Source organism: Palaemon carinicauda, chromosome 4 (genome assembly GCF_036898095.1).
Source record: "Palaemon carinicauda isolate YSFRI2023 chromosome 4, ASM3689809v2, whole genome shotgun sequence".
Taxonomy (NCBI): Eukaryota; Metazoa; Arthropoda; class Malacostraca; order Decapoda; family Palaemonidae; genus Palaemon; species Palaemon carinicauda.
Genome location: NC_090728.1, coordinates 149,269,591 through 149,279,506, shown reverse-complemented (window position 1 = coordinate 149,279,506; position 9,916 = coordinate 149,269,591).

The window sequence follows — 9,916 nt, the reverse complement described above, 5'->3', positions numbered from 1 at the left end:
GGAGGCTACGCAGCTAAAGACTCCTCTCCAAATGACAGAGTCCTCAAGGGAATATCAGAAGGAGGGAGAAAAGCACTTTCTCATCTACAGGGACCATATCCGAGAAAAGCTAAGTTCTCTCAGTGAGGGTTTCACTGGTGCAAAAGCAGCAGACTAGAAGGCAACGTTATGAAACTGCTTGACAGTCTAGTGAGTTGGCAACAACCAAAGATGTGTGACTGAGAAACATGCGGTAAGGTATGCAGAGCATGTTGTATGCAGAGCATGCTGTATGCAGAGCATGCTGTATGTAGAGCATGCTGTAAGGTAAGCAGAGCGTGTTGCATGGCGTGTAACATTTCTCAGAAATTCCATGACCAGTGCTAGAGTGAGTAATATCGCATTACTGTCCATTGAAAGTGCACGTGCCGAGGGAATTGATTTAGACTGTTTTGTTGATGAATTTGATAGCCGGCATGATAATCGTAGAATTAAGCTGCACTAAATGTACTATAATCTACTTCACCTCAGGAAAGGGAAACTCGCCCTGTTGGCAACACTGCATTACTTCATGCATGCTTGCATGGGGTTTTAATATCAACATAATATTTACCTTACATTCATAACTCATGATTCATTTTAGTTTTGAAGATATTTTGCCATATTTTGCGATTTTGTTAAAAATATATTGCAAGGAATACATATATATTTTTATATAAGTAATACAAATAACCTCCATTATCATAATGTTTGTGTAGGCATACATGTATATGATTACAAATGCAAGTTATGAAAGTAATGAGGTGTTATTATTGTCATTTGTTATTTCCAAGTTGAATGGGAAGAGGCTCAAGTTGAGGAGAAAGTGGCAGATGCATGCGTTGAGGTGGCTGACTCATAGCATGAGGTTGTTGCCTCAAGAGTTGCGCTTGCTGTAAGGGTTGCGGATGCGCAGTAGCAGGTTCCTGAGGAACGAGTTGAGGTTCCTGAGGTGTGAGCTGCGAGAGTTGAGGTAGCGGCTGCGCAGAACGCAGTTCTTGTCTCGCGAGTTGAGGTTCCTGAGGTGCTAGCCTAAGGAGTTGAGGCTCTCGCCTTGAGGAGGGTTGAGGTCGCTGCAGCGAGTGCTGAGGTGGCTGCCTCATTGATGGAAGAGGTTGTCGTACCTCAAGAGATTGTTGCCTCGCTGGTGGAACCGCAAGCGGAAGCGGAGGAAGTAAGGCATAAGATTCCTGCTCCCATTGCTGAGGTTGCCTTAAGGAAGGCGGAGGTTGCTGCACACCGCTGGTAACTGGCAACTCAGTACGCGGTAAGGTATCCTGAGGAACCTCAACATCGTACGCCTGGCAGACTGGACTGCGGTGAGGCGGAGCGATCGCAGGAGGAGGTGTAACCTTCTCAGCCTGACACTCACGCATTAAGACCGCAAGCTGTGACTGCATGGACTGCAGCAAAGTCATCTTGGGGTCGGCAGACGCTAAGGTCTGCTGAGGCAAAGCCTTAACAGAAGATGAAGTCTGTTGCGGCATCACCTTACCTCTCTTAGGAGGTGAGCAGTCACCTGATGACTGCGGAGAGTCAGAGCTAACCCAATGACTGCATCCGGGTTGTTGAACTCTAGAGGTCTGGACTTTACGTTTATGAGGTCTTGAGACCTGAGTCCAGCGTTTTCTCCCCGAAATTTCTTCTGCAGACGAGTAAAATAAGGGCTCAATCGTCTGCGGGTGGGAGTGACGGTCTCTGTAAGACACGCCCGCAACCACCGAGGATACTTCTGTGCGCCGATCAAGGCCTGCCGAATCCTTTTGCCCTTCGACATTGCTTCTCCCCTGGGCTTGGGAGCTTGCAAGAGGTCCCGGACTGGGAGGACGACTGGCACGCACAGAAGTACCCTCACGCACAACACTGACACACTTTGCGCTAATCACTTATCACTTTTGAATTTCTGTTTGCACTTATTTCACTGAACTCGAAACTTTAAGTGGTTTGTACCTGAAACACGCAATTCTATCCTTCCTTAAAAGTTAGTAATTGCGAAAACAGAATTACAATGTAACAGAAAAATCTAATGAAAGATAAATAATTCAGTGGCTGGAAAGAGACTAAACACTAGATCAAATAAACTACGTTTAAAATCTCTCACCGCATAAAGCTTGAGAACAAGAATAAACTCTAGAAACGTTTACCTTCTTCCCCTAAAGAGACTAGGGAGAAGAGCAAAAACGATAACAACGTTACTCGCTTGAACGAAACGTTTATCCAGCTCTCTCTCCCTCCGTCTCTATCTCTCTCTCTCTCTCTCTCTTGACTTAGAACCTGAGAGAAGAGCCCAATCATATATACTCGTTAAAACATATTATTGTTAAAGGAAAAAAACTGAAAGATTTCCTAAATAAAAAGTTCCTTTATTAGAATTAAAACCATTAAGCTAAGAAAGAATGAACAAAACGTTATAAACGGTTTACTCTTACTGCAACGTGACACCGTGAAAATTCTCTCTCTATCGTAACGATAGAACGCAAGTTGAACGTTCTGAACGTCAACAACTGCAGAGACAAAACAAAACGTTAGTTCAACTTTGAAACAGTACGAGACTATCAAAGAAATTCTTTCAAAAACATTAAAATAGCATAATATGTTAACAGGTAAAACCGAAATGACGGGCTCAATGTTAATTAACTTCGGTACAAGAAAAGACCGCCTACTATTAGGAAAGGTCGAATATAAACAAATATAAAAATTAATTTTAATAATTTTATAAAAAAGGAAGTTAATCGAAGAGGCCTATAAAAGGCGGAGAGATATAAAATAAATCTATAACTTTTGTTAAGCAAAATTAAGAAAGAGAGTCTATACTCTCTTAGACACCAACACTTCCGTCTAAGGGAAGGGTCGGCCATTAAAAGGTGAAAGAGAGTTCATACTCTCTTCGTCACCATAATTAATCAAATTAATTCCAAAAGCTAGCTAAGCTAATAATAAAACTTCCTGAATAGCGAAAGCTGAAATCTTAGAGCAATACTTCACCAAAAACCGTGAACAAGACTCCAAAATTATAAGCGTATCCATGAACGTCTTGCCGGAAGCACGACAGAGGAAAAATTGAAGTGGTGTCAACAAGAAGTACTGCAGTACCTGGCCACAGGTGGCGCTTGTGAGTACACCCCCCTCTTGTATAGCGATCGCTGGCGTATCCCTTCCGTAGAATTCTGTCGGGCAACGGAGTTGACAGCTACATGATTATCGGGTAAGTTTAATATTGAAAACTGACAATTTGCCACTACAGAACATCATTATTATATACTATTATCAAGAATAAACACCAAGTTCATAAATACGTTAACAACCAAATACTGTACTGTACACAATTTACAAGTATATTTACATTAGTAAAGAGAAATCAGTTAAATCAAATATAGGAAAATAAAGCCCAACAAAAGTTGAAATGAAACCCTACAACACAAATATTTGGTAGGGAACACAGGGGTCAGATGATAAGTACTGCTGAAAATTCCCACTATTTTTATGATAAAAATAAAGTTAGTGTCTTTGGGGTCCAAATTACAAAGGTATTTAGTCATATACAAATATCTCATCTGAAATTAATCTAATACACTACTCCTTTCAGTTAATAACTCAGAAAAGTGCAGAAATATTCTTGCAATTTGTATGAGAACATTATTTATGACAACTTACTATTACTGTAATGATGATAAAAGGGTCTAATACAATTGGAACATAATACCTCATCACATTTTAATAGAGGTTTAACCTGATTATCCTAAATACTATCCATTCACAAAGTAGGGGAAAACTAGTATAAAATGAATAACAAAAGTAAAGGCTAAAAAGAAAAGTACAGTAACTATACCTCAAGATAAGTCCCTTTGTTTTAACCTATTTTTGACTTTCAAGTCACTTTTTGTCAATAAATAGTTTGAAAACTAATTTACATTTTTTCTTGCATTATTACAATTTATATGTATTAATTCATTAGATTGAAACTAAAAGAGTAAAACTACTGACTGATTTATAGTATTAGCAATGAACTGGGGTTGTTTATAGGGTCATTGAGAGTGCATAGACATTTTTGAAGGGTTAATCAGTGTTAAGTCTTTGTTCTTAAGTCACAAATCTTGGAACAAATTGATGACTTAACAAGAAGTATGACTGTTGAAAATAGAACAAACAATATGTGATATAAATTACAATGAACACTTAATGTTAGTTAGGATATCTTAAAAAAAAGACAGGAAAAATTAGCCCAGTGAGGGAAGGAAACCAGGAAATAAATAAACTACAAGGATAGTAATGAACACTTAAAAATATTTTAAGAACAGTAACATTAAAATAAAAGAGAGAGGGTGAGTGGGTTTTGGTGCAAATAATTACAAATTATTACTGTCTCTTTATCAAGATTATCATTATCATTGCCACAATTGTCAATCAAGAAGAATATATTAGTCATATATCTGAAATAATTTTCTTCATACAAATGAGTGCCTTTGTTTTTTTTTTGTTTTGTTTTTTTTTTTTTGTCCGACCAAGTTTAGATATTATTGCTTAGTTTCATTTACAGTACATTAACCACTTTTCTAAAGGCTTTAAACAATAGCTTTACTTCAGCCTATCAAATTTAATGCATAAGACAAAGCAATGAGTAGGCTATAGAACCTATAAACCAGTATGCAAAATTACTACAATTGTAAAGAAATAATGATACAACAAAAGCAATCAAAACTAAATACTGAACCTAGTCATATTAAATTTCTAACATATATTACAAATGATTAATACATTCAGTTAATAAGTAATCAAAATATATTTACTTGGTTTCATGTAATAAAAAGTTTTTACTCCATTACACACTTCATCAGTTATTGGTTCAATGTTTTTATCTCATTAGTTATTCCTTGTGTAATTAATGGAAGAAAATTATGTGTAACTATTTGGAAATTCTCAATTAATGCAAGTCTTCAGTGACCCTAAAAGGATAGTGACCATATAAGGCCTGGGCTGTCATAGCATATACAGGACATTGTAGCTTTCAATAGCACTGCCCTTTAAAGCCCCTTACATAATGATAAATTCCAACATGCTTTATTTCTCATTACCTATCATCTTCGCTACTTTTACTTTTAGAGGATAACTATTCATCTACTTATACCCTTTTTTTTCCTATTAGCACAATTTTTATATTTTCATACGTGGCCATTCTACATTTTGTAAACCTGTTCTATACTTTTTGGTTTCCATTATAAATATACTGTACATTTTGAGTAATAATAGAACCAGTACTGAAACCAAAGATTTTCATATGAGAAAACTGCCTCTGACAACTAAATGTAAATCTAATGAGAACCAATTTTCTTATTTTATTCCCTAGAATGCAAAATACCAAAAACATATGATTCAATATCAAAGATAATCCTGATATTCTTAGTTTAAAATATGATCATAGGTTAAGGAATCAATGTAATGCTCTTGTTAACCATTAATGGATGTCTGGTGGTTAACAATACCAATTAGTGGAGAAAAGTGTCTTTCAAAATTATTATCTATACAGTACAGTGCAATGAAAACATGATTTATCCTACTAATTCAGTCTAGGCTTATGCCTTGAATATAAATACACAATCTCTTAAAATATGCCTTTCTTAGGGAACATGCACTCATGGTTATAAAGCCTACTCAAATAAAAAATTTTTTTCACAGAATTAAATCTGTAAAAATAATTTGCTTTTCAATATTAGTACAGGTAATAAAATAAAGCAAAGTATTACATTAGGGTTAATTGCACAAGAACTATGGGCCTGACAAAGGATAATGATTAGGTCCCTTAAGAACCTATGACAGACTTAACCTCATATAAATATAGTTTGTTACTCCATGAATAAAACAAATAGCTCAGGATTGGGTATCAATTGTCCCCCTTGAGGAAGGAATGTGCAAAGCATGACTAGCATAACAATGGTTGATGATAGTGTTGCAAACTATGTTATGAGCAGAATTTGTTCGTTCACTTAGGGGGTGATATAGGATGCTCAAGGCAATGTCACTTGGAGAGTAGTGGAGGATGTTAAAAGCAGTGATTGAAGGGATACTTCATACATTAATATTACTATTACTACTTGTTAAACCATAACCCTACTTAGGAAAATCAGTATGCTATAAGCCCAAGTGCTCCAACAGGGGAAACAGCCCAGTGAGGAAAGGAAATAAAGAAACATACAATGGTGTACTTGAGTGTACCCTTACGCAAGTGAACTTTAACCAAAGATAGTTTAAGACCACGGTACAGTGGATATGGCACTACTCGAGACAAGAGAACAATGGTTTATTTTGGAATGTCCTAGAAGAGATTCTTACCATACCTAAAGTATCTCTTCTACCCATATCAAGTGGAAAGTAGCCACCAATCAATTATACAGTAGTAGAGTGAAGAATAATTTTTCTGTCATCTTACTGTTGTCAGAAAGCCACTTTCTGGTGTAGGATGTTGAAGGCAAGTGATTGCAGTGACACATGGAGAAGAATAGTGGATAAAGGAAAGGGCTTTGATACATCTGTCAAAGAGGTTTAAAGAAGTCAGGAACTTGGTATGCAATGTAGTACACATTTTCCTATTATAAAAATCCTGGTCCTTACTTCCTTGAGATGGGACAAGAATACTAGTCTCCATGCTTTATTAGCAGGTTGAAATTAAGGCCATCAACATTAAACCTTATCTCTGAAAGCTCCATTGAGGGTACAACTGTCCCTTTACCGGCCTCCTCCAGCTCTGATGTGCTGGCAGTTTGCACCTCTTGAAATGATCTCTTCAGATAGTGAATAATACCAAAAGTCATTAGTATCAAGTTTGAGTCCACCAATCATGCATTTTTTTTATCAAACCTCTGCAGACCTTTTGAATGATGGCTTCTAAATCTGCTGCTGCTTATTTCCTTACTAAAGAGGTTACTCTAACTACTTATAACACTATTAGCCTTTACTACATCCATCCTTCCCAATATCAGTTATTTCATGTAAATTAGTTTGTCAAGTATTATAGATCGAACATCAGTATGTTTTCTCTGGATTACAGATTTCCATTTCTTCCTGGTATCTTTTTCCCTGCAACCAGATAAGCATGTCAGCATTACCATTAGAAGTAATGAAATTTATTTCAATTGAAAAAAACATAATTGTCTGCTGATATAATCATGTTGATCTTTCTATTTTGAATGGACAACACTTCCATTGAAAGGCAAGCTGGAGCAAAGTCCAGCAATAGAAACACTCTTGTTACTAAAATTCACTAGTTTCTTGGTGAGCTGATTATATTCTACACATGAAACAAATATCAAGAAACACTCCCTGGTGATTTTCTATGATTGAACCATGCCTTGGTATTGCAGCCATAATGGAAATGCAATTTCTCCATGCAAGGGTGCAAAGCCTTTGGTTGCTTAGCATTCTCAATATCCATGAAACTGATATCCAAACTGTCTATATTTTTACACAAGACTCAAGTTCTGATCCAACCTATTCTTAAACAACTCAGTCATGATCTTGTTGACCACAACCTCCTAAAGAAAGGCAGTTTCATCTGCAATGAAAATGATCCTCTTGCATCAGTCTTCAGCTCTACAATATAGGATGCTATTCTCTCTAAATTGGTATTGATGCCACCCAAGTTTTTCTACAGCTGAATGCCATGGAAACTGTAGATGTAAAGAAGGCACCCAGGACTGCCTTTGAACCCTCCAGTGCCCACTGTTAGGTAACATTGTTCCTTCAGTCTTTAATTCAAGCCCCTTTACAAGTAAGACTATGATCTTCAGCTACTTGTAATAGTAGTAAAGTGCAGAATCAAGGTTCACATGTTATGTTCTTTTATGGCCTTTTATTCCAGACTTTTGGATTTGTCACTCTTACATGATGCAGTTTAAACCTGCAACTTCAGGTCTACCTTCTCCAAATTGTTAGTTATCCATGGGTCTGTGTACTAAAAATCTTGTATTCCTAGCAATGAATGCCTCAATCTCAAAACTGGCCACAATTTAAAGTTTCTTGTATATTATTTGGTGCTGTCCTGGATCCTTTGTGTGGATTAACACTGCAAAGCTTGGTAATTATCTAGCATCATAACATCAATGGTAATTTATGTTAGCAATAAAAGGATAAAACAAGTCACTGAGCTGTGAGATTGAAAAATAACTGACTGACGCAACATGAGGGAAGTAGTGGCTTAACAGGTATTACAAAGCTGGCTGAAAAGAGGAGGAACTCTCGCCTCAACCTTGACAGATCCGTGAATGAAATAGTCCCCATAGAAACAAGAGTGGAATACAGCACTCAAAACAGAGATAAGTCTACCATACATTTTCACAAATAAGGTGAGGAACAAAATTTACATTAAAACAACACACCAATGTATCATAAGCACATTTAGCAATTCAAACTGTGCAATCCTCCCAAGGTAGATTTAAAAAAAAGCTGGATACCCAAGATATTAATAGAAGTAATTTCCTTGAAATTTCCTTTGGATGGGAGGGGAAATTTAGAAATATAAGTACAGAACTACTGTGAATAGTAAGAATCCATATTTTGGAGGCCTTGAATTTGAATAAGTTACAGGATTCCTTCAGATAAACTAGAAAAAATATGAATTACTTTATGAGAATAAGACAATTGCACTCTTCTTACTGTAAACTAAACTGTTATTTCTAAAATATACAGTAATGCAATTTTTATTCCTATTGCTGCAAAGTTACTCCATTAGAACCAAAGACAATTCAATTATGAAATGTAGCATTCACTATGAAAAGTTTCAGCTACAGCTACACATGTTAACACCATGCAAATTTTTTCATAGAGAATTTTTCCATCAATCATGCAAGTTATTTCCAATTGCGTAAAGAGAAAAAATGATAGTTCACTTATAAAATGAATAACACAAATAAAGACATGTAAATTATAGCAATAACCTAGTAACATGATTGAAAGTTTCACTTCAATGCAAACAGAATCTAGATACAGTAATCTGTTCTTAGCATAGGCTGAATAAGGAATGATAATGCCCCAGGGCTGCTGCATCCATAGTACTTAATGCTATAGTATATGATAAATATTAGGGGGACAAGTCTTATTAATGTTAAAATATATGTGTACCCTATCCAAGAAAAAATATGGGAATGTTCAGCTGAGGGATGTCTAGAAAGCATCATACAAATAATAAATGTGGGGTTATTCAAGGGATTCGTATTAACAAGTTAACATATAAATGTTTAAAAATAGGGTATACAAATGTACTGTAGTAATATTTTAATAAGGATATGGTTTTGTAGTGACAACCTGTCTTTTAATTTCTCTGTACTTCCACTGAATGTATGTAACTGTGCATACATCAAATTAGTGTTATTCACTTAAATTTTTCAACAAATGAACATAATTTTTTTTCAATGTGTACAAAGAGAAGAATGTTAGCAGAGCACAGGAATAATTTCAGCTCTGTTATCTTAGGACTAGCAATTTTTTTTTTTTATACTAACTCTTATGTGAAATTTTGGACTACTTAAGAAGGTATCTGCAAAAAAAAAGAAAAATAAAGTATGGAAACTGAGAAAAAAAAATGTGAATTTTTTTTATCACTAGGTGTAGAATTCTGTATAAGTAATACCCTGGCCCACATTGTTAATCAGTTCCAAGAGACTCAACTTGTCAATTTTTGCCCTATAAAAGGGACTTATAACTTACCTATACACGTATTGAAATGTTAAATGACTTCCAAACTCCTTTAATTTTACAAAAACCAGATACCTACATTAATGAGCTTCCATGTGAAACAGTACTGCATAATACAGTACTTTATCATTGTATGACGAGGAGACCGACGCAAGGTCGGGTGAAATAGTGTACACTAAACCATATTTTATTTTTTAGATCAATATTCAAAGAT